We start from the raw sequence: 25,044 nt of genomic DNA, 5'->3' as shown, positions 1-25,044 counted from the left end.
TCAGGTTATACACTGGAGAGGGGGCTAGGAGAGCAGGCAGGCCATGCAGGGGAGGTGCCTTCACTTGCTATAAAGTACAATTCCATGGAGGTTTGTGAAGAACAATTCCCATCCTCACCTAGACCCTTGAAATTAGGATCATATGTGCTGATCTGTTGTCATTTTAATGCCTTCATTCAAATAGTGAAAGCCTGCTCCAATCTCTAGCTCCAAAACCCTCCAGAAATGGTAACTATATTTTGCAAAATATTTTGCATTTTTTCTGTTGATGTGTGTGTAAAAAAAATAAACCAAATTTTTGGGAGGTTTGGAGGTTTTCTCTCTTTATCCCCCATCTCCCGCCCCCTCCCCCCTTTGCTGGCAAGGTAGAAGAGCCACAAAAAGTCATTCAAAAGCGCGGGGTGGGGGGGAGGAGGAATGCCTTTCCATGCAAGACTGAAGGAGCTTATCAAAAAGATCAAGAGGTGATTTGATGACAGTGTTTATGTACCTTCACAGGGAGAAAATACCAGATATTCTTTAACCTAGTAGAGAGGGGCATAACAAGAACGGCTGGAAGCTGAAGCCAGACAAATTCAAGTCAGAAATGAGGCACACGTTTTCAGCGGTGAGGGTGATTAACCACTGAAACAAATTACCAAGGAAAGTGGTAAATGCTCTCTCTCTCTCTCTCTTGCTGTCTTCAGACCCAGACTGGAGCCTTTCCAGGAGAGACGCTTTAGTCAAACACAAATTAAAGGGCTCATCACAAAGGTAAGTGGGTAAAATTCTCTGCTCTGTGATATACAGGAGCTCAGACTAGAGGATCTAATGTGCCCTTAAAATGTATGAAGGGAAAAACCAGAGACCCCTGGAAAGAAAAAAAATTGGGTTCCCCCCCAGACAAAACAATAGAAAAGCTAGGGAACAAAACCTATTTTTAAAGCCATTTTTATCTGGAAAAAAGTTTTGGATTAAAAATGTCTAGCAGCATTCTGAAATGGGCAGCAGGCTCAAGAATTGGGCCTGTGACTCTAGAGAGGGGCTCCCTGGTCACCCACGGCCAGTTAAGTTGCACCCACCCCCAGAGCACAGAACGAGCTGCTCAGAACTCTCTGGTGAATCCTGTGGATTTCCAGCAGAACAGCTTTCCACACTCATGTTCTCTGCTGGTTTCAAGCAGGGACCTTCACTGGCTTGGAAGAACTGGTGCCATTTAGATAGCCCACTCCCAGGGTTTCCTCATGCCTTCCAATGGGGCCCGTCATTAGGATCTGTGAAGGGTTGGAGGAGAAAACATTATTTTCTTTTTACAGAGCCAATTTGATCACTCGCCTGTGATAACCGCTCTCCTCTTCTGACACCGAAATTCATTTCCTAGGTACATAGCACACAATAGGTTTCCAGTGCAAACAAAATTAAAAAATTAAAAAAACCCAAGCCCACCACCGAACAACACAGAAGAGTTAAAAATAGCCACGCTGTGGAGCAGGACGTCAGAGCAGACACAGCACAAGCAGGGGGCCATGGGAGACGGGAAGGAGTTTTGGAGGTGATGCAGCAGGAGCAGGCAAGAGCACAGGGCAGGGAGATCGGAGTGGTAAGTGGCGGAGGAGGGGGCAGGGGGAGGGTTTGGATGTGGTGATAATGGAATGCAAAGAAGACTGGAGGATAAGGGTGACCTGTGTGGCCATGGGGTAGCGGAAGAGACACAGGGGGTGGAAGGTGTAGTAGAAAGAAAGCTTAAGATCTAAGTCCGTGTATCAAAGGCCTGGTATGAGGCCTGAGCTAAAGTAGTGGGCAGGCTTTGCTAATTTAAAGCAAAGTTAGCAAAGTCAGGTTGTGAGCAAACCTCAGGCTCTGCCTGCTTGCGGGCTCACAGAACCCGGCAAGCACAGGGCTGGTATTGCAGAAACACACACTCCTAAGACGTGCTCGGCAAACCCATCCCAATATCAAGTGGTACCAAAACATCCCCATATCAAAAATGGTACAAAACCAGGATAATGAGAACACACTGACCCCTCCTAAAAGATAAGGTCAGGATGACAGTATGTAATAAAAATGTTTTAATCAAACCAACATGTATAATGCGATGGGTGAAAACTAGTCATGTCAGAGGGGCAGTACTAACTTGTTTGTATTAGGGTATAAAGATGTATCTCAGAGGGAGTCTCTTTGTCCGGTCTAGGGAGGAATGGAAAGTCCCACCGTTCACTGAGCTGGTCCACTGTTACATGCATACATGTATTAGCGGTCCCGTAGAGTCTGCAGGATAGTAGTACCGTGCTTCATCAACAACAAACCTGGCTGGATACCTTCATCCCTTAATGGATCTTGTGGTCACTGGGCAGTTTGATTGAGGTCTGCCGTGCCAGCTGTCTGCGTGGGGCTGGGGCGGCACACAGAGGGAACACACACACAGCCAAACATCTATCAACATCTAACCACAGAAGGAGTGATACACGGCCAGTGGGTAGCAGAAGGCTGGTTGGGGGTGTACAGCAGGTGTGACAGATATCATGGTGTCACTTGCCCCACCACCCAAGCTGTGTATTGCAGTGGGCTTGGTCTCTGCACTGCCGTGGGTTTCTGTCCTTGGAAGTCCCCCATCAGGGGGTTATTCTTAGGTCCTGTGCTGGATGGGAGGAAAGCTGCCAATTCCCAGTCCCTGCCAGGAAAGTCCCTCCCGACTAGTTTATCAGAAACCAATGCTTCAAAGAGCGATCAGCAAAGCTTCCGTACGTTTGACATTTCACACAACGTATCCATTTGGCAGAGCCAGGATAAATGACACAGCGTGAAATATACTCCACCGCATCAAACCCTATAAATCAGCGAGATTCCTGGTTTCTAAATGTCATGTGTGGAATATGAACTCCTTGGGAACATCTGAATCAGGCCAGAGGGCCCCTCCCTCCAGCACACTCCCCCGCTTTGAACAGGGGGCTCCTCGGCTCCCCTTTGGAGCCAACGTGTCCCCATCAATTCTTGTGTGGGCCACTGCCGACTGTTGGCCCAACATGGCAGCACGTCCACATAGAGCTGCTCACAACCTGCACGGGATGTAGCCGTATGGAAAGAAATCTGCACCCAGAGGACACAGCTGGAGGACTCTGGCCGTGATGGACCAATGGGCCGATCTGGAATGGCAACACCTATGTGTCAGTATAGGTACACACACACAGGCCAGAGAGAATGGAGTCTGCATCCCTAGCGCTGCTCATGTGGATCCGCTGGAGGGGATGGATCCGCAGATGGACGGGGAGGGCAGAGGGGCTCTGCTCAGCAGGAGGAAGAGCCTACAGAATTGCTCTTTCCTCTTGAGATCTCCTGATGGGTAGGAGTGGGAGCTAGGCTGGGCTGGGCTAGTTACACAGTACTTTGGGGCTATGTGGGCGCTGAGCACTACTGATCAGGCATCCCAGAGCGCGGTGTGAGCAGCAAGCAGGAGTCACTGGCCGGAAAGCAGGTGCAGGCAGGTGTCATTGACGTGCTGAGGGTACAAGAGAGAAAGTGACTAAGGGGGAAGTGTCAGACACAGCAGCCTCCTATCCCCATGTCCTGTCCCCTACACTGGGCTCTCTGATCTCACTCATTCCTGTGTCACTCTGCTGGCTTCAGCAGAGTCACTCTGGATTTATACCAAAATCCAAACCAGATCCACTATCTTACTCCCACCTCCGGCCTCCTGCGACCAGCTTCCTTGCTACAGGTTCCATTCCTGTCTCAGCAGAGCTCACTCACCGAATGCCAAGCACCTCTCCTGCCTGCCGTGCAGCGAACACTGCCTTTTGCTGGCCCTGATTCAGGCCAGAGGAATGCTCCCCAGCTCTGACCTGGGCGTGTTCTTATGGTGAGCATCCTGGGGCCGGGAAGTTGATCTGCTCTAACTTGTCCCTGCAAAGCCGGGCTGGGACTCTCAGGAGAAGAGACATTCCCAGGAGATCTCTATCGCTTCCTCGTGTCTCGCTGGACTCGAAGAGAGCAGGAATGCAGCGGCCTCTGTTGTGGCCTTTGATGCTGCTGGTGCAGCCAGCTCCTGGAGATGTCAAAATTCACAAAGAAAGAGAGACAGCAACAAAAGTACCTTGCAGAGCTCCAGGTCATTTGGGGTTTGTGCTTGAGGCAGAGGGGGGACTAAATCTTAGCTGGCTTCCCCCACATACATGGAGAGGTGGTGACACAGCCTGATCCTGCCCATATACCACCTCCATCCCCCAAGAGCCGCTAGCAAATGCCCCTCCTTGTGGTCTCCTGCTGGGGCACGAGCCAACTCAGGTGGAGAGCTTCCTGGTCTCTCTGCCCCTCCTAGCACCGGGAGGCAGAATTCAGTCCCAGCTGTGGACCAGCACCTGGTGTTATTCAGGCACTCCTGGGGCTGGGCAGAGACCTAGAGCCAACCTGCCAGCCCTGCCTGCCTCTCCCTTCGGAGGGGAAATCTGCACACATATTAATCTCATCTCACACACGACCCCACCATCCTGATCCCAGAATCCATCTATTAGGGGATTTACATAAATTACCAGCTATCAATAGGGCGCACAAGGTGCCGGGGCTCTGATTCGAGGGGCTTGGAAACTGGCAGATAGGGAGGGGGAGGGCTCAGCGGGGCTGGAGAAAGGTCGCTCCCCAAGCGAAGGAGAGATTGGGGTGCTGGGAGCAGGCTGCACAAGGAAACAGAAGAGATTAACCGTCACCCCCACCTTTGTTTTAAATCCATATTAGTTTCACTGCATTCCTCAAACGCTGGGTCCCCCCAGCACCGCTGACGCAAGAGCCTTCTCGTCTGCGTTCAGCCCAGCCATCCCAGACTCCCTCACCCTCAGGAGTGGATTGAGCCTCATAACCCCCGCCCCCCATGGGGAGTACCCTCCCCATTTTGCAGATGGGAAACTGAGGCACAGGGCAGACTAAGCGACCTGCCCAAGTCTCACAACACTGCTGCAGAGCTGGGCATTGAACCTGGGTCTCCTGACTCCCAAGTCAAATCCCGCACCACTAGACCACCCTTCCTAACCCCACGCTACCTCCTTTCCAATCTCCTCTGCACACATCTCTTTTCTCCATCACCCCCTCCCATTGCTTGTGTTGTTTAATGCTGCGAGGCATTTGGGGATGCGGCTGTATGGAAACCCTGGCCCTAAAGCCAGCTGGTATCATGGGTGGGAGGCAGATGATGGACTGGACTGGGCTGTTCCATCTCTAAGGCCTCCACGCCTCTGTTCCTAGGCCTCCTGCAGAGACACATGGGGATTCCATGCAAGCCAGACTCGGGTAGATGGGGGAAACGTGCAGATGTGAACGGCCGACGCAACTAAGGCCTCGCCCACCTGGCTCTGGAGAGCGCTCTGAGCGGTACGTTCATCCCAGTTTCCTTTAGCACTGTCACTCAGGGAGGCCTTCTGCAGCATCGCGTATTCACTCTCTAAATTGATGCCCAGTTTCGAGTTCAGTCACCTCCTTTCTAAGCCACAGGAACTCCTGGGAAAAGAGATCCAGGGCTGCACAAGAGCAATGAATGGATTCTGGTGCCAGCTTGTGTGTAACATGGATTTCTCCGGGTTCCTTTAATGTCTCTGCCACTGACTCACTCTGGGGATTTTGGCATGTCATGTCATTGCTCCGTGCCTCAGTTTCCCCATGGATGAAATGGGGGTAATTCCATTTCCCTCCCTTGCAGTGCTGTTGAGGGGTCTCAGTTAATGGTTGCAAAGCCACTTCGGAGCTGTAGCTGAAAGGCTGGCAGGAGAGGGCACAGATACCTGCAAAGGTTTCTCTTTATTCTATCATTTCCTGAAGCAGGGCCTTGTGCCAGGGCACACAAACTGAAGGACTTCTCACTGTGCCAGACTAATGACTTGGCGTATGGCATGCCATGACCTGCACCAGCATCTCCACTCATGCTCCCGAGCCCTGTGCAGATTGGCATAATGCGCCCATGTTCCTGTCTTGTTTGCCCACTCCACTTCTCACTCTACTTGGGATGGGACACATCCACCATCCCAGGAACCTCCCCTTAGTGTGGGCCTTTTTAAGTGGGAGACGGGCTATATGTCCCCTTCTTGTTAAACTCTACAATGGTTCATCAGCTCTGGGGGTTAGGGATAATTCTTGGATAGGACAATGGAGCCGACTTCTCCCTCAATGCACAGCCCTAAGGTAGAGAAACCCCCATTACCACCAGCCCTCTGGTCCATCTGGAAGGAGACCCAGACCCTGTGTATTAGCAGGGGTAAAAGAGCAACTTTTCCCATAGTGTTTTGCTGCCCCTTTGAGGCCAGTGGGGGGATTGCACCCTACCTGACTTGCAAGGGAAGTGACTCCATAAAAGTACATCTAAGCAACAAGTCATTCGTTCACACCCCAGACAGACGTCGGCGGGAGATTACTGGTCTAGGGGAAGAGCGGTGGAAAGGGAAGCAGAGCCAAGCGGGCAGCCCTGGCTGAGTGACAGATCAGTTGTGGTTGTTGCTTGGGCCCCTGTGTGGAGTGAGTTGGTGGATCTCAATTCAGTTCCTAGGGACAGATGTCCACACATGACAAACCCACTCACACAGCTGGCACCCAGGGGCCGTCTCTGGCAGTCTCAGCAAAGAGGCCAAGAATGGAATGAGTCAGAGAGTCAGACCCCTCGAAAAGGATATAGGCAGCGTGGGAGGAACTTGCCCTGCAGCTGCCTGTGCTCCATTCCTTCCTCTGGATGCACAGAGCCCTCCTGGCTCCAGGGCCGGCAGAGAAAAAACTGACAGACTATAAGCTCTTTGGCGCAGGTGCCAGCTGTTTGTGAATGTACGGCACCCTGCGGAATGGGGCCCGGTCCATGGGTTACTGACAGTGATCTGCAACCTTTCAGCAGCCTCTGAAATCCACCACAACTTCCTTCATACCATGGGGAAGAGTTCAGTCTACTCCAACTTCTCCACCACTGAGAAAGCAGCTGGTGATGCAGAAGAGGTGTTGCAATCCGCCCCAGGCAGAGCAGTCCTGAAGCTGAGTTACTGTATGGAGAAGCCAAGCAAGAAAGGCAGAACTTTTCCTTGAGCTTTTCTCTCCAGCTGCATCTACAGTAAGAGCCCAAAAGGAGGAAGACAAGCAGATCCTGGGGCCTTTAAGCAAAAGCATGGGCACAGCGCGCCTAAGCAGAGAAGGGGTCGGCCGGGAAAACATGTGTGACTGCAGGACAGTGGCTGCATCCATATGTGGGTATCTGCGTGTTTGCATGTATTAGTGCATGGTGTCTGGATCCTGGTTTCACCTGTATGTTTTTATGCGTGCATGTCTGGGGGTCTCTGCACACACATGCATGTGAGTTAGTGTGTGTACGCATATGGATGTGTTGGTACAGGAGGGTGTATGTGAGCATGCACTGTTTCTACAGCACCTAGCATAATGGGGTCATGGACCAGGACTGGGGCTCCTAGATACTACTGCCATGCAAATAAATAAGGAATGTGTGGGTATGATCCTGTTTCCCTGTGTGTTCACAGCTGTGTCTCTGCCTAGACAGAGGTGGAGCCAGTGCTCAGCTCTGGCTCAGGATTAACTCCGGGCTAGTGTTTGGCCTGTGAAGTAAAACCACAGATAACATTGGGGCCCTGATTTGAGGGCACTGAAATCTCAAGCTGTGCTCCCCTCAGCTCAGCCCCACGTAGTGAAAATCTCATGAAAACAGCTGCTCTTGAGAGATTGCAGAGGCATCCAAGTTGGCACCAGAAACGATAGGCTCCCTCCAGCTTCTTGGTCAGTCTCAAAGCTGGAACTAGAGGGTGGTTCGGAGCCAGCTGGATTTCAGACTGTCCCCTCCCCAAAATTCAAAGGAGCTGAGAGTCTGAGTCCTGGGTTTGGCCCATCTCTGTTTGTGTTTCTGAACATGTGGGCATATGTGAACACTGACCTGCTAAATGCTGCATGAAGACAGGCCAAGCCTGAAATACCCTCTCCAAGCATGACAGGTAACTCCAATGCCCTTTCTCAGCCTTCAGCAACTCACTAGGCACAGAACTACTGCAGATCAGGGGTCAGCACACTCCAAAACAGACCCAGTAACTGCCCAACACTGAAGCAGGTTCCTTTAAAATAGCTTCTCACCTGCCCCAAACAAATACTGCCCTGTTGAGCCCATATAGAACAAGGGCGCCACTCTGTGGCGAGACGGAAGAATTTCACTTTCACAAACTGATCACAGTGGCTGGAAGGTCGGTGACCATGTGCCCCATCTCCTTGAGGATATCCTGCAGTGCAGCCGCTGTGCCCAGGAATGCACATTCCTGCTGGTCGCGCATTCAGCCAAGTTAGCAGCTGCTGCTCGTTCAGTGCAGGACTCTCCTGTGTGCTGACCAGCCGGTGAGTCAGAAGTCCTGATATTCTCCCTTTATCCTGGCTAACTAGAGCTTTACCAGCTTGACAAGCTTGAACTAGAGCTTGTATCCAAGCCCAGACACCTTAAAGCCATCCCAATTTCTTTACTTGTTTCCTCTTAGCCCTGAGTACAAAAGGCCGCATGGGGCCCAGAGCTCCCTCACCCATAGGCTGGACTGTAACCCCATTACTGGGCTCACTCAGCCATTCTCAAATGAGCCCCTTAAAGCAACCCCAGGACTGGGTTGCACTTACCACTGCTGCCCAATGCTGGGCCAGAACTTCCACTGCCAACTGCCCCTTTAACCGCAGAACCAGGACGTAGCTACCAGCCTATTCAACAAGCCACCCCAATGCCAGGCTGTACTGCATCACCAACAGCTCCACCAGGGATCCACCTCCAATACCTTCCCTGCTGCCCCTCCCAAGGAAAAGTTAGTTAGCATGCACAGACCTTACGGGTGCTCAGGGGGGAGCCAGGCACATCTTCAGCACCATACTTGGAAGATGACAGGCAGTAACTATACCATTGTTGCAGAGATGGTAGGCCATAACCTGACAGCTGCACAACTCCTCCAAGGGTGACATGGTAAGCTGGCACGTGCTCCAGGAGTGAAAGGTTGCCTGGAAGCAACAGACATTAGCCGCCTAGCCGTACAGCTATGGAGTAACCATGCCGCTGCTCCAGGAGCAGTCAGAAATGCCCTGACAGCTGAACAGCTCCTGTCAGAGGTGACAGGCAATAACTGCCTCGCTGTGCAGCCACTCCGGGAGGGACAGGTAATCATCACCGTACAAACACACCAGCGCTCCAGAGGTGTCAGGCAATCACTGCACAGCCACTCCCGAGGTGGCAGGCAACAATCTGACAGCTGTACAGCTACTCTAGAGGTGACAGGTAATAATTGTAGAGCTGTGCAGCCACTCCAGGAGGGACAGGTAATCATCACAGTACAAGTACACCGCCACTGCAGAAGTGACATGCAGGGATGCAACAGCTTTACAGCTGCCCCTTGTGTGCAAGGCAAAAACGGAATCTGAAAAGGTGACCAACAACAATCTGACAGCTGTACAGCCACTCCAAGAATGACAGGCCTATTTCACCTAGTGGGATCACAACAGCCTGTGACATGCCCAGCGGTAAGAGGCTGGCATGGCACTCAGTGCAGCATCACCACCTACAAGACTCCTACTGCTGGACAGCCTTCTCGGGGTGACAGGCACAGCAGGGTCAGTGTACACAGTGATTCTGCAGTTGCAATCTCAATGGTTTATTCCAAGGGTTGTGAAGAAAATCTTGCCAAACAGACCTGAGTGTGCATCCCCCCAATGACGTCTGCAGACAGCCTGAACTAAGATCTCAGAAAGGTGTAAACTGCCCCCATCCACCACAATAGGATGTTGGCTCTGGAACTCAAAAGGGTTATTTAAAATGACAACAATGATGATTTCAACGCTGCTGATTTTAGCAGAAACTTCCAGCTAATGTGCTTATTCCACAGCCCTAGACTGCACCTAATAACTTCTCCAGTTCTAATAACTTCAGCTGCCCCTTACAAGCTGTCCAAACCTCCAGCTTGCCCCCGGACAACTTTGGCAGTGCCATCAGCATTGTCAAGATCAACATTTTTGGCATGCTGAAGACTGGAAATTACCTTGTCCCTACAAACGAGTTGAACTGACCATCAACCCCTCCCAAACCAGTTCAATCAGTTCCCGATTTAATTCAGAAAATTCATCCATTTCCTAATTTATGCGCAGTGGGAGCAACGCAGAATCCAGGTGTCTTGCTGCAGAATCCAGCGGAGCTGCGCGTGGAGTATGCAGAACCCAGGCAATGACTGAACAGCTGTACAGACCCCCTGAGACGGGCAGACAGTAGCCCCAGGGGTAACAGGCCAGAGTCATCCAGAGTGACCTTAGAGTGGTATTGCTGACCTGGTGTAAGAGACCATAACCAAACAGCTGCACTACCCATCCAACCACTGCAGGCACTTACTGTGCGGCAGCATGGCTCCCACAGGCAATAGCCAGACAGGAAGGGCCTGATCTTCAGAGCTGCTCAATCCCCGCAACCGTGACTGAAGCCAACAGGAGCTCTAAATGCTCAGCCCCTCACAGGCAGGCCTGGGGTGCCTTCAAACCAGCAGCAAAGCCTCGCGCCAAGCAAGGTGCCCAAATGCTGTGGAATTCCGGGAGACGGCTCAGGGATGTTGGAAAGTATCACCCGCTCCATGGATGAGCCCTGTTCCTTCCCACTCAGATCTCAGGCGCTTTCTCTCCAGATGAGCCCAAGCCACAAAGCTGAAGGGGTGTCTGAATGAGAGGTTCTCCTAAGCCCCATGGTGGGCCTCTCCTTTCCCGGTTCGCCCACCCCCTGGCGCCACAGCAATGCTGTGACCTGTGCTCACGTCAGCTGTCAGTGTGGTTCCTACAGTGCCAGGGCATGGCCCACATGCCAGCTAGTGCTCCTTAAGCCTGTCCGTGGGCTACAGTCACCTGCCCACTCCAGCAGCTGAACCCTGCCCTGACTGGGAACAGAACAGGGTCATGGAGGCTGGTTGTTGGCAGTGGGACTCAGAGCCTCTCACCTCCAGCCCCCAGTAGCAGGACTGAGAGGAGCTGCCTTGTGATGATCACTGGAGGTCCAGGGGAAATGTGGCTGGGGCTCGGTCCCATACCCCGTGCACAAGGTATCACCATCAGGAGAAACACAAGCACCAGCCGGCAGCCTCTGAAGAGAGGCCATGGGGGTACAGGCCAAGGAGACTGGCAGGTGAGGATAGGGTTGCTGGACAGGAGCATGCAATCCAGGGGAAATCCCCCTACAGCTGTTTCCCTGCAGACCTGCCTCCTCCCCACACGTACTCACGTGTACCTGGGAAACTGTTCCCAAGTCACCTGCAGGGCTCTCCATTAGCGCTCTCCACCTCAACTTGAAGAAGCTGCTCAGAGGAACCTGTCCCTGGGGGAACCATGTGTCTGGAGAACACAGCTGGGATCCATCCCACTCACCACTCCACACATGAGCCATGGGGACAGCTTGGGGACAGCCCATGCCAGTGCACATGGATCACACACACAATGGACAGATGCCTCAAAGCCAACCTTCCCTTCAATGTTTGCTCACATTCATAATGGAATTGGCCTGTGTTTGCACTGCCCCGTCATTTGGCCTTCACTCTCCCCCAGTCCTCCTGTCATTCAGCCTCCCTCACACCAACTGTGGGGAAGTTTGAGCTCCAGTCGTCAATTTCACACTTGAAGGTGCTACTAAAAATTTACTCTGCTCTTGGTTGTTAACCTAAGCCATCCAATCAGGGAGCAAAACTTATATCACATGACTTATGGAACTCATCACTAGCACAACTCAGATTCTGAATATTCACACATGAATTCTCGCTGAAGAGGTCCACCAGCTGCTTTGAATGCAGAAGGACCCTGAGAATTTCACCATCTTTGCCCAGACAATCCACAAACGGGCTAAGTGCATCCAGTAAACAATCCATCACAGATTATTCAGCCAGCTCTAAACAGGACCTGGGAGAACACTCCCCTCTACTGCTGCTCCCCAGGATCCTGGAAAAATTGTGTCGTTCTCCCCACACACACAAACACACACACATAAACGGACAGCAGGCAATGCTAACACAGTGATACTTTGGAAAAGGCTACAGTGACTCTCAAAAGAATGAAGCTGGGGGAGCGGGGGCTTTCTAGGTCCAGAGCATAACAAGTTGTCATGTGGCCCCCAAAGCTATGAAGAGCACAGGGTTGGGTTCTCAGCACTGCTGAGCGGTCTCAGGTCCTATCAAAGCGGCTGGAGTTGTGGGAGGCCAGCACTTGGGAAAAATCAGGTCCCTACTGTCTAGCAGGAGTGACTCCCATCAGACCCTGGCTATGCCGTGCACTGCTGCAGACACAGAATCAGGCTGTGGGGTCTGATTTTCAGAAGCAGCCAGCCCTGGTTTCACTCTGTTTCCACTGAAGTCCTTGGGAGTTTTCTCACTGCATGTAGTTGGAGCAGAGTTAGGTCAACCTGAGTGCTTTCAGAAAATCCCAGTGATACAGTATTTCTACAGCATCACACGTAAGCAAACAGGCTTTACAGAGAATGGGCCTACACAGAGGTGTTACACTAGGCGCTGGGCATGCACAAAGTAAGAGACAGTCCCTGCTCCACGCTCTGTTTGCGGTCTCAATGGACAAGACAAAGGATGTGTTCTCCCCATTTTGCAGGCGGAAAATGGAGGCCCAGAGAGATTCAGTGATTTGGTCAAGGTCATAGGAATCCTGATTCCCTGCTGAGCACCTTATCCACAAGCTCTCCCTATCGGGGCAGGGGAGAGGAGAGCCTGCATCACCACTGCTAAACCTTCTGCAGGAGCTTGAATGTCCTGAGCAGCCAGCGGATTGGTGGGGAGCGCCAATCAAAAGTAGGGAATTGTGAATGCAGCTGAGTTTGGATCCAATTCAGGGGGCCACAGCTCCGTTCAAAGGATATATATGCCCTATAAAGGACAGTGTGTTGCATTTAACTTAGTCAAGGTGTGAGGGGGGTGTGGGTTTTATGGACAGCACTTTTGGGCTGGCCTCGTCACCATTCCTAAATACAGCCAGCAATTAGGATGGAGGCTGGGTCCATACCTGTCATATTGGCAGATAGGTGTTCAAAGCCCTGAGTTTGAAGCCAAGTGTGTATGTCTGTACTGACCATGTATGGATATCCACAGGGATTCATTAGCCGTTATCACAATGGGGGCGTTATTGCATGCATCTGATGCATGTGTGTCCGTTTCAGCGTTGATCTTTATGAATCAGAGACTGCAAAGTGAGAATCTGGCTGCCCCTCATCTCAGAGTGCAGACGGGGCACTGCACAATAAAGGGACAAAAGTAAGAGAAGGGTGGAAGGGAAGGCAATATGGTCTAATGGAGAAGGCATATGATTAGGAGCCATGGGTTATATTCCCAATTCAGAGGCTTACCTTCAACAACTCACTTCATCTCCCCCTGCTACCGTCTGTCTATTTAAACTGCAATCTCTTCCTGGCTGGGCCTGTCTCTTCCCGTGTTTGCACAGCACACAGCACAAGGGGCTCCTGAACTCTAATTAGATTAATAATTAAAATTACTAGGATTATTTTGTAACTAAACTGAAGTGGATGAAAATATAAACAGAGCCATTTATTCAACACTCCCACCATTGTTGCCCATTTATTATACACAGAGTCGAAAGTGGGTGCATGACACGGCACAAACAGAAGATGGTACAGTCCCTGCCCCACGGTCTAAAGGCTTGATCCTGCAAAGAGATTGATGCAGCCCTCATACTGCCCTGCCAGAGTGCCTCAGCGCAGATCCAGAGAAGCCACTACCAGAGAAAAGGGAGGAGATCAGCCTCTGTGGCAGATTGGCTCCTTGGCTGCTCAGCTGAGCCCACAGTCACACACTGGCCAAGCGTATCTTCGTCCCTGTCATGGCTGCACCACATCTATGGGCCCATGATTTTAGATCCAGAGGACCGAGGTTCAAGCCCCATAGAAGACCCACCCAGGTGGTGGCTTACATGGGGATCTGAACTGCTGGTCCTCTGATGTCTGGGATGAGCTTCCCCAGCCAGTGAGTGCTGGTGGGGATGAAGCTTTGAGGGATTAGCAGGGGTGAATGTGGGCCAGTATGGTGTACCAGTAAGAAGCCAACGTTAACGCGCTGCCGCGGCAAAGGACCCTCTTGGGTGCTGCCCCAGGGCCAGCGATTTAAAAGGGCAGCAGCCAGAGCCCCCATCCCTTTTAAATCACCACCAGAGCCCCGGACAGTGCGGGCCAGGCAGCATGGTTGGGCTGGCTGGGGGAGGTTCACCCCCCCAACCCCGCCCCTTCCGCCCGAGGCCCCACCCCTTCCAGCCAAGCCCCAGAGCTGGGCCCCATACCGGTAAGTGTTTAATATTACTTTCATCTCTAGGGATTAGCCACTAATCCACTTGATCCCGTGACCGTGACAGGACAGTTCTGAGTCAGTGACTACAAACATCCTCTTCAAAACGTAGCAGTAAATGGCCAGGCTCTTTCAGGAGCAGAGGGGTGGGCTGGACAGCCACCTCCTGGCTCCCTCCTCTCTAGGCACAGACACCTGGCCATGGGACTGAAACCCCTGGCAGCTGCCTTGCTCTGGAGGACAAGGCTTGTTGAGCATGGCTGAGTGATCCCAGCCGCTCCTGTCATCACAGCTGCATGAATCCTCGTTCTCCCAACACAAGGCTCGCTGCCTCTCTGTATCACCCCATTACATTGCTAATATCTTATTGTTCTTTAAGATTTTGAAACTTGCTGGGAAACATTTACAGATAATTTTTTTTTTTGCCTGCAGTCACTGTGCCTAATGCCCAGTCATTGAGTGCCATATGTGTTTATATGCACTGCAATTTTCCACTTGATTACATTTTACCACAAACAGTTTCATCCACTCTGCAAAGACAGCAGCAACATATCCATAAGGTTCAGAGCAGCCCGAAGAGCGCCACCAGCCCAGACCGACAGAGCTCAGACAGCGGCACGGCCAGTGTCCAGAGCAGCCCAAACAACCGACTGAACCGACGCCCAGATACCTCCAACATCATATCCCAGGATGTCTCGAGCCTTCCAGACCCCTAGATGGAGCACACAGAGTTACCCTGCCGTCCCTAGCTTGCACCTGGAATATCTGGCTGTCTGAGAGGCAGCAGAACACCTGTAAGAGGAGGGCACACCTTAGACAACTCAGGCTATCCACGAGATACAGACTCTCCTTGGCGTTCCTGGGCACCTGGAGCTGAGCACACAGCTGTTCTGTGAGAAGGTAATAGCACCACATGCCAAGAATATTTTGTTCCCCTCTCTGTCCCTGGGCCCCAGACCGTCTCTGTCAGCGGGTTCTGCATGCCTAGGCTCTAGCATGGCCTCTAGGCAATCTGTCTGAGTGGTACCTTTCCCCCAGGGCAGAGGTTGTCAAGCTTTTCTAAAGCATGGCTCACATCTCACGGGTTGTCTCATGGAGCACGTCTTTCCCATTTGCAATCGGGTGGGCCATCTTTTCTCCCATTCACAACCACACAACATCCTGGCAGCACCTACAATTGCTTGCATGGGAAAAACTCCTATTAACAGCCATGAGCTTTGGATCAGGCCCACTGTGACTGTTTAGGCCCACAAGTCTGTCCTGCTCTGAAATGATCGATGTCACCAGCAAAGTTGAGGTACTGGATGTAGGAACATAGAAGCACAGAATCATAGACATTAAGGTCAGAAGGGACCATTATGATCGTCTAGTCTGACCTCCTGCACAACGCAGGCCACAGAGTCTCACCCACCAACTCCTGTAACAAACCCCTAACTTATGTCTGAGCTATTGAAGTCCTCCAATCGTGGTTTAAAGACTTCAAGGTGCAGAGAATCCTCCAGCAAGTGACCCGTGCCCATGCTGCAGAGGAAGGCGAAAAACCCCCAGGGCCTCTGCTAATCTGCCCTGGGGGAAAATTCCTTCCCGACCCCAAATATGGCGATCAGCTAAACCCTGAGCATGTGGGCAAGTCTCACCAGCCAGACACCCAGGAAAGAATTCTCTGTAGTAACTCAGGTTCCACCCCATCTAACATCCCATCACAGGCCATTGGGCATGTTTACCGCTAGTAGTCGAAGATCAATTAATTGCCAAAATTAAGCTATCCTATCATATCATCTCCTCCATAAACTTATCAAGCTTTGTCTTGAAGCCAGATATGTCTTTTGCCCCCACTGCTTCCCTTGGAAGTCTGTTCCAGAACTTCACTCCTCTGATGGTTAGAAACCTTAGTCTAATTTCAAGTCTAAACTTCCTGATGGCCAGTTTATATCCATTTGTTCTTGTGTCCACACTGGTACTGAGCTTAAATAATTCTTCTCCCTCCATGATATATTTATAGAGAGCAATCGTATCTCCTCACAGCCTTCTTTTAGTTAGGATAAACAAGCCAAGCTCCTTGAGTTTCCTTTCATAAGACAGGTTTTTCATTCCTCAGATCATCCTAGTAGCCCTTCTCTGTACCTGTTCCAGTTTGAATTCATCCTTCTTAAACATGGGAGACCAGAACTGCACAAAATATTCCAGATGAGGTCTCACCAGTGCCTTGTATAACAGTACTAACACCTCCTTATCTCTACTGGAAATACCTCACATGATGCATCCCAAGACCGCATTAGCTTTTTTCATGGCCATATCACATTGGCGGCTCATAGTCATCCTGTGATCAACCAATACTCCAAGGTCCTTCTCTTCCTCTGTTACTTCGAAGTAATGTGTCCCCAGTTTATAACAGAAATTCTTGTTATTAATCCCTAAATGCATGACCTTGCACTTTTCACGATTAAATTTCATCCTATTACTATTACTCCAGTTTACAAGGTCATCCAGATCTTCCTGGATGATATCTCGGTCCTTCTCTGTATTGGAAATACCTCCCAGCTTTGTATCATCCACAAACTTTATTAGCACATTCCCACTTTTTGTGCCAAGGTCAGTAATAAAGAGATTAAATAAGATTGGTCCCAAAACCGATCCCTGAGGAACTCCACTGGTAACCTCCTTCCAGTCTGACAGTTCATCTTTCAGTGTGACCCGTTGTAGTCTCCCCTTTAACCAGTTCCGTATCCACCTTTCAATTTTCATATTGACCCCCATCTTTTCCAATTTAGCTAATAATTCTCCATGTGGAACCGTATCAAATGCCTTACTGAAATCAAGGTAAATTAGATCCACTGCGTTCCCTTTGTCTAAAAAATCTGTTACCTTCTCAAAGAAGGAGATCAGGTTGGTTTGACACGATCTACCTTTTGTAAAGCCATGTTGTATTTTGTTCCAATTATCATTGATCTCAATATCCTTAACTACTTTCTCCTTCAAAATTTTTTCCCAGACCTTGCGTACTACAGATGTCAAACTAACAGGCTTGTAGTTACCAGGATCACTTTTTTTACCTTTCTTTAAAATAGGTACTATGTTAGCAATTCTCCAGGGGTACAACCCCTGAGTTTACAGATTGATTAAAAATTCTTGCTAACAGGCTTGCAATTTCATGTGCCAGTTCCTTTAATATTCTTGGATGAAGATTATCCGGGCTCCCCGATTTAGTCCCATTAAGCTGTTCGAGTTTGGCTTCTACCTCGGATGTGGTAATATCTATCACCATAGGCCTTTCTCACTTTATCCCTACATGTTCTGACCTCAGTAAGGTAGCTTTCCTTGCTAATCCCTCCCATCTTCCCTTCCTTGTAGGCTTTCTGCTTTTTCTTAATCACCTCTCTGAGATGCTTGCTCATCCAGCTTGGTCTACAACTCCTGCCTATGAACATCCAGACTAACAAAACTGTCCCCGCTCCACAACCAGGGCCCCCGGTAGAGAAATGCAGTGTGAATTCTATTCCTTTCTTTGCATCCGTTGCCCCTGGAGAACAGAGGATGTAGCAGAGGATTTCCAGCTACTGGGGACATCTGCACAGACACTACAGCTGGGGGACATTTTTTTGAGGAATAGTTTATTCACCAAAATATGCAGCTTCAGTTGATCTCAAACCATTTGCAAATTTGACACAAGTTTGGCCCAAAAAATTATTTCAGGCTACAGTCACAAGGGGACGTCAGCTTCATTCACAACCCAACTGGAGAAGTAGGTGGTGGTACCAGTGCTAGCCTTATAACCCTTTCCCAAGTAGTTAGAGCACTCACCTGGAATGGGGGAGAAGGCAGGTCAAACCTCACTCTGGAGCAGGGGTTTGAACCCGGGTCTCCCCCGTCCTAGGTGAGTGCCCTAACAGTTATAGGAAGGGCATCACCAACACCTTCTCCGTGAATCTAGCTCTTTAAAAATACCTGGACACAAAACATTTCGAGTCGAACAGTGTTTTGTTTGACCTGAAATGGACTTTTTGATTTGCCTAAAATCCTGAAAGAGTTCACATTCGATTCAACCCAAACCAATTCTTTCTTTTCTTTAGAGCTGCCAATGAATTAAAAATCAGTTATCCTCCCAGCTCTACTAGACATGTCAAATAATCTGTCTAGGTACTTCCCCTCCATATATTCTAGGTTACATGGACTCTGTGTTCTTAGTTAGAGAAAACCAAGAGCTCTCAAACCTAGCTCAGGGGAGTTTACTTCAGAGCAGCTTCCTGGAAGAGCTCCTTCTACACTTCTATCGCTAGGTCAGAGCTGGGTGGGAGACAGTTTGCAAGTGGGGACCACAGCTTCAAGCAGTACAATTCAGCTGTATACTCAGGCTGCAGTGTTTGTTATTCTCCCTTTATCCAGATCTGTGCATGAGATAGCCAGTAAGAGGGGCTGCATACCCAAGGCTCATTATTCTATTACATGAATAGGTTTTCAGATGGGTTTTGGATCTAGCTCATCTCACTGCAGACCTTTAGGGATTTTGCCCAGGCCACCTGGTCCTGCACGGATCACCTGGCGTAACATGATGTGGCATAGGACAGGCATGTGCTAGGCCTGGTTCTGCTCTCATGCTGGTGTAAACTAGGAATAACTCCACTAATGACACTGAAGTTGCCTGGTGTCAAACCAGCATAAAGCCAGAACACAGTCAGGCTAAAGCCACTGTGATTTTAGCAACATTTGGACATTCCTTCCCCCAGCATGAGGGAGAGTTTTCAGATGTGACCTGTGATTTTGGGCATCTCACATTTTGATTACCAGCTCTCAGAAAGTATACTGCACATCCACCCTCTGAAAAATCCGGCCTTTTTAAAGGGTCTCACTTTGGGTTCTCAGAGTCACTAGTGACTTTTGAACATCTCAGCCATAGGATGGCTAGGTAACTCGTGTTACTATTTCACATTAATGTTTTCCATCATGGTCAGTCGTCATTTGTATGAGATGGTGAGAAAAAGGCGATTCCCTCTTTTAAAAACAATGATAAAACTGAGTTTGCAAACAAAAGTAACAATAGAATTCAAATGAACTGCTGGAGTTCAGAGCTACCCTTTCCCATGTTAGTATACTCCCTTTGAGCTTGGAGGGAGAGAGGAAATACTGCAGTGAACTGGTGAACGCATGTGTGTCACCACTGACCTCTACTGGTTGTGGTCAGAACTGCTCAACTGTGCATCACCAGCCCTATACTGCAAAGTCCCTGAGGATCATCCTTTAGCAGTGGCTTTGAAGAAGGGGGTGAGATTTACCCCCCAAAGAAAGCCATGACATTCTAAATGGCCAGGGTGGGCAATTTAGAGACAACCATAAAATCCATAGCTGTCTAGGACTTGTTACCATACTTTTTAGCCAGCCAAGCTGATCAAGGTCCAGGCACTGATAGCATTTCGTAAGCTGGCCTGTCTCATTACTCGCATAGATCCTTTCTGCAGGTGACTAGCACTGGATAAACGCTGTTAAGGACACTGGACAATTTCACCTCTTTTTACGTTTTTATATTTAGGAAAAGTTACTTACTCCATTTTCTTGGCTCTGACAATTCAACCACCGGCGTGTCGCTCAGACAATCTCAGGCTCCCTCTGGAAAATACAGATCCACTAGACAATGATCTGTGGCCCCAATGGGCCACCTCCGAGCAGCTAGAGGACTTACCCAAAGTGAGTCAGATTCGGAGCTGGGAGTAGCGCTCAGGTCTCCTGACTGCTAGTCCTACACTATAACCACAAGGCCAGCCGCCCTCCCCATCAAGCTGTGCAGTATGGGCATGGTTGTTCATGGTGTGTTCCCACACAAAGGGCTCTGGTTGGGCGAAGTGCGATCACCTGCCCATGGCCCAGTGGGGAACCACCACAGCTCTGCCCAGCAATTGCAATCCTCTCTTTAAACTCTGCTGTGCAGAGTCTCAGGCACAAAATCAATACCCCCTTTAAGGAAACATCAGTGTGAAACAATGAGATGGTGACCTCCTCACCAGGCTCTTTCTATGCTGCTGCCGTTGGAGGTCAGGGGCATGCTGCGGGCTGGCTGGGAGGTACATGCAGCTGTCTTTCAACAAGGGTGCCCAAGAGGAGCTCTGCCTTTAGACACGTTGCTGCAGAGCTAGCACCCCCCTGGCTTTGTGTCACTTCATCCTCTGGAGACACAATTTGTCTTCAGTGCCAACAGGCGAGGAAAGACATGGTGAGGGAGTCCCCACTCACCTTTCCTAGTAGCTGGTGGCCACACCACTTTGAATTGTGACTGTATCAGCTCACGCCACCCTGGGATTTCTCCGGTCTGGGGAAATCACAGGGTGCTGCAGAAAGTAGGTGATGCTCTCCGCTCTGAGTCTGTTGGGAACTTATCTACACCCCAGCACAGTGCCAGGGAACCCTGAGCCTACTAGAGATACCATCTTTCAGTTGGGATGTGTTCCTGAGCCCATCTAGGCACTAGTGATCTTGTGTGTTTCACAAGACGAGGCATGTCAGCCTCTACCTATGTGAAAGGGGGTAATTACATCCTTCCTGCCTAAACTCCTCCTCGAGTTTTATCAGACTAGAGGTTTCTTTTCCACTGTGTCCAGAAGTTTAGTGCCACTGTGCTGTAGCTGCCACATTTAGTGCCACTGTGGTGGCTGCATTTCAGTGTTGGGGAAAGTAATCCCTGCCTTCATCCGGTCTCCTTCATGCTCATGCCTGGCTCACGCTTACAGTTCCATACTGTAGCCTCTCATCTAGAAGGACCCTTTTGCTGTCCTCTAGGCTCAGCGTCAGGCACCTCTGCCCAGGTCAGCCATCTTTCATCATTTTCGACTCCCTTTTCTCTTTCTCCAACTTCCCATCTCTGGGATTTTTCATTTCAACCTCTCGCTGTATGCTGGGCCTTCTGACCCCCTCAGACTCCACTCTGAGAGGAGGAGTCATGTGATGCTGGGAGGTGGAGTTTGTCCACCCTGTGAAGAACAAGTCCTTCTAAAAGCCTGTGGAGCTACTGGCCTAGGGAGAGTGGCCAGGTTAAGAAGCCCCTCTAGGAGCAGAGCAACCCCCGTCCCATGCTGAAGCACTGGGATTCGGAGATCATTCCTGTTACGTAGAGGAGAGAGCCCCTCCAGCAGCACAGCACCCCTTGACCCCTGGCTGAGGTAGAGAGATGCTGCATAGCCAGCTGAGAATGGATGGACCATACTTCCCGCAGCACAGCTCTCTGGCCCTAGTCTGGCTCAGGCTCTGAAGGGCGTACGTACCGCATGCTCTCCCCAAGACTCTACTGGCTGTGGAAGCATGTAGCACATCCAGGCCATGATACAGTGTGTCCATGGGAAATGAAATAGACACACAAAGGCAGCCTTCTTCCGGTATAGGGCAAAAGGAATTCTGGGGGTAGTGATTCAGGCCAGCCTCCAGCCAGATACTGTGATCACAGGTGCCCTCGATAGTCCATACGCAGATGAGGTTAGAGTCTATAGCTAGATCGGGTGAGATTCCACAGAGGTGGGCGCCAGGGGGAGCCATAAAAGATGAATAGATTTTAAAGCCAGAACAGACAGTTATGACCATCTATCTTAACCTCCCCAGACACATCTATCCTTTCCCTTTGCTCCTTTCCCCTCGCCACCCCTCTCCTCCCACATCTCTTCCCTCCAGCCACTTGGGTGGATGCTGTTATTTCCTCCCTCCCTCCCTCTCCCCCCCCCCCCCGCCGATTTCTTCCCATCCAACTTTGCAGTGAAACCAAGATTCGAGAAATGACATGTTCAAGTTGCAGGGAAACGACAGATCCATCACAGCTAACAGTAGCCCACATGGCGCCCGGCCTGGCTGGCGTCCCGCTGCCCATTTCCCAGCTGGCAGTGACAAGGGTCCCCAGTTTGCAGCGGTGTCACTCCGGCAGAAACGGCTGGGCTGATTGGTGAGAGAACATGAGGGTGTCAAAAAGGTGCTCGCAGACATTTCTTGGCTGCCTCAAGGAAATAAAGGCCATTGCTGAACCTGTCAAAATGATTAATAGCTTACACAGTATGGGGGGAGGGAGGGAAAGAGAATGGGAGGAAGGAGAGGAAGACAGATGGGACGGGGGAGATCTATGAATACTGGGAAGAGCAGGAGATTTAAATAAATACAATATTACCTTTGTGCTTGGAGAGGAGATGGGAATAAGCAACTCGAGGGGCTCATAAGTCACATGCCCAGAGATACAGGGGGAAAGGAGAAAGCCAGAAGATGAGTGGGCAGGAAGTGGGACGCTCCAACACCAGAATCAGAACCACAAGATCCAGGCCTGGGCCCAAGCCTATGGAACAATCAGAACAGACTTCAGAGTGCTACCCCAGGACCACCAGTTCCGTGTGTGGCATCATCTGAATGCAGGCTCACCAGTGCCAGGCCCCCAAAAGCCTGTGAGTGCTATCTTGGGAGTGGCAAGCTCATAGGGAAGCCCCACACAGTGCCAGATCCACATGAACAGCCCTGTGAATGCTGGCCTACAAACATAGCTTCACAAGCAGAGGCTGCCAAACTCCAGGCTGACAAATTCCAGGCCCCCCAGCTCCACTCCCTGGAACAGGTTGCCAGCATTTGCCCAACATTCTCATCCTGAGCAGCTGGCAGTCCTGCTGGAAAGTGTTTGTGTGTTTTGATAACATACTGCTGCAAGTGGCTTCTTGCCCCCATGTGATTATAAGGGAGGTGAAAGCAGCTCTGAGAGAGAGGAACTAGTATGTGGGCTGAGCAGTTCTCAAGGAGGAACGCTGGGAGCAGCCAAGCTCGGGGAGTAGGTTTGGGGTTGATTTTCTGTTTCATTTTGAGTTCCTTTGGGGAATACAGCCAAACCTCAGGAAATGCAGCTTGTGTGGTCTGCATTTAATGCAGGTTTGTCACTTGGGCTCAATGTATACAGGCTGATGCTTTTAGTTCTGAAGAGTCCCAGTTCAATCCCCTGTCAAACAAGATAATGGTCATTACACAAATATCTCCCACTGAGCCATCCAACCTTTCAAAACTAAAACAAAAATTCTAGCCTTCATTGAGGCAAATGAATCCAACGACTGTGGTGGTTCCAGACCAAACTGTTCTACGGACAAGACACAACCCAAAAAGTCAGAACAGACTTGGAAAGAAAAAAAATCAGCCTTTTCCCTACTTTCTGAACGCTCCAGAATGGCTCATCCAATGAACCTCAAGCTTTCCACACACAAACATCGCTCTGATGCACAAGAAGTTTCAAGCAGAAAGGACTTGTTTGAGGCAGCTGAGGGAGCAGCCAACACTGGGATTCTGGAAGAGAGCGAGAACTGGCTACAGCAGCTCCATAACTTGGTTTGGTTGTTCAGCACTCATGCACTTATTCTAAAGGCTACTTGGTAATAAACTGAGCTGCTCAAAAAACAGCCAAACAACAAAACCAAAGCCAGAAGACCAGGGTTTTGACTCATGCAAGCCCTGTCTAGAGTCAGGGTCAGTGAGGAAGTTCTACTCACAGGGAGCCCGCTCTAGAGCTGAGTTTAGATTCTGGTGCTGATGGACATGGGGATTCCTTGCCACCATGAGAAACAGTGCAATCGATTCCAGCTGTTGGGCACTGATTTTACCAGAGGCCTTTGTGATAGTTGGAACTGCTAGGACGGTGTCTTCCAAGAGTCTCCACTAGGATGTAGCTGTGACAATGCTTCTTGCTAAAAAAGTGTAATCAACCAACTTGAGTCTAGCGTTTTAGGAACACAGAAGCTGCCAGAATGGTCAGACATTCAAAGGCCAGAAGGAATCATTGTGATCATCTAGTCTGACCTCCTGCATAACACAGGCCAGAGAACTTCTGCAAAATAATTCCTTTTGTGTCTGACAATAGCTACCAACCAGATGCTTCAGAGGAAGGTACAAGAAACTCTGCAGTAGGTTGTTATGGGAATAGCCTCCCTCCAAGAAAAGTGTCTGCACTGAAGCAGGAGGGTTTATATTAAAGCTGGTCAACATTGTTTTGGATTTATAATTTCAGTGAAAAAATAGGATAAAATTTGAGTTCTTTCATCATTCTGTCGGATTTTGATCATTTCCTGTTTATATCCCTTCCAAAACTTTTTTTTTGCGGGGGGAGGGGGAGAGTTCTTACGGTTTGGGAGTTTTGTAAATGATTATTTCTCATTCTAAATCTGCAGTAAGTGTGAAAACTGCTGATGGATAGTGCAAAAGGGTAATTAGGGCTTAATGATTACCAAACATCCGTGCATGAATTTCTCTGGAGCCTAGAGTTGAAGGAAGTGATAAGAAACGAGCAAGTGAAGGAACATGGTAATGGAAACAGATAATTCTTCTGAAGTAAGGCGTAAACATTGTCAGGAGTTGTTAAGTAGCAAGACAGAACAGATTCCTGCTTACCTCAAAGTGAGCAGAAAATCGGTGTCTCCAGCCTCTTCAAGATCAATTGAGCCACTGAATGAAACTTTGCTTGTTGAAGTGGTAGAGCAGAATATTGTATCCAAGTTAAAACAGACGCCAAGGAAGGGAGGGGACTACGGGGTGAAAGGGGGAGAATGGAAGCATGGAGGGCAGAAGGAGTGGGGAGGGAATTGGAACAAACACCCAGCCAATCAGGAGAGGGGGCAAAATGTCCAGCCTGAAAAAACTAGTTGACCACTGATAACATCAGAAGCCCTTGCACTCTGCACCCTCTCTTCTCTGCTCCTGCTGACTGAATTTCTGGGTAATGGTTTCTTCCTTCCCTGAGCTCACATGGCTTAGAAAAGGGGTGAAGGCCTCATAATTGGTTGAA

The 25,044-nt window shown here is 50.0% G+C and overlaps 1 long non-coding RNA gene across 1 annotated transcript; it reads right to left on the bottom strand.

Annotated features, from left to right (window-relative positions):
• Positions 1-1,020: 1,020 nt before the first annotated feature.
• On the bottom strand, positions 1,021-24,760 carry LOC140915301 (uncharacterized). Its single transcript, XR_012160126.1, has 3 exons — positions 24,651-24,760; positions 22,408-22,569; positions 1,021-1,253 (listed from the first exon to the last, which is right to left on the bottom strand). It is a non-coding gene; the product is annotated as an uncharacterized lncRNA (long non-coding RNA).
• Positions 24,761-25,044: the final 284 nt, after the last annotated feature.

The sequence above is a fragment of the Lepidochelys kempii genome, chromosome 7 (assembly GCF_965140265.1).
Source record: "Lepidochelys kempii isolate rLepKem1 chromosome 7, rLepKem1.hap2, whole genome shotgun sequence".
NCBI lineage: Eukaryota > Metazoa > Chordata > Testudines > Cheloniidae > Lepidochelys > Lepidochelys kempii.
The sequence above is the reverse complement of the archived record's forward strand: the minus strand, read 5'-3'. Positions and strand labels throughout refer to the sequence as shown.